We start from the raw sequence: 696 nt of genomic DNA, 5'->3' as shown, positions 1-696 counted from the left end.
CCACCTGGCAACCCTACATTCACAGTACATACTGTACAATATTGAATGGCTTCCTGCTTGTGAGGGAAAGTTCCAAACTGTATACTGAAAAAAGTGGCTACTTTCTCCCTGAAAAATATCACTTACTCCAAAGCAATTTCGTGGCGAATAAAAACATTTCTTCACAGTTACTATGCAAAAAATGAGAGGCATGTCTTAATTGCTAACATCATAAAGAAAGGAAAAGTGACAGCATTTATTCAAAACTTACAAACTAAACTTTTCCAAGTTTTCAATATTAGAATATTTTATGAAAAATACAATGCTTGTTACTCAATTTTCAAAAATAAATGTTGTTCTGCTTTCCATAAACCAGCTCTGTATAGTGACCCTTACTTTAAATGTTTGCCATTCACAACAATAGAAAAACATGCTTGGACTTCTTCTGTGGTGTTGTGGATGAAATGTCCGCAATTTCCTCCATAGATGATAATGGTCACACTACAAATCTCGTAAAGGTTGATGATATTAACAAAATTGATTGCTACATATGTTGCGTCAGGAAAACGTTTATGCAAATGTCATATTATAAAAAAATGGTTGCTACAGATAACCAGGGGCTGCAGTTTGAATCCATTCGGTGTTTAAAGGAAGTTGTTAAAACGACTGCGTCGTTGAATGAAGTGCTACGGTCATTGGCTCTTCAACTAAGTACCG

Source organism: Ascaphus truei, chromosome 7 (genome assembly GCF_040206685.1).
Source record: "Ascaphus truei isolate aAscTru1 chromosome 7, aAscTru1.hap1, whole genome shotgun sequence".
Taxonomy (NCBI): Eukaryota; Metazoa; Chordata; class Amphibia; order Anura; family Ascaphidae; genus Ascaphus; species Ascaphus truei.
The sequence above is the reverse complement of the archived record's forward strand: the minus strand, read 5'-3'. Positions refer to the sequence as shown.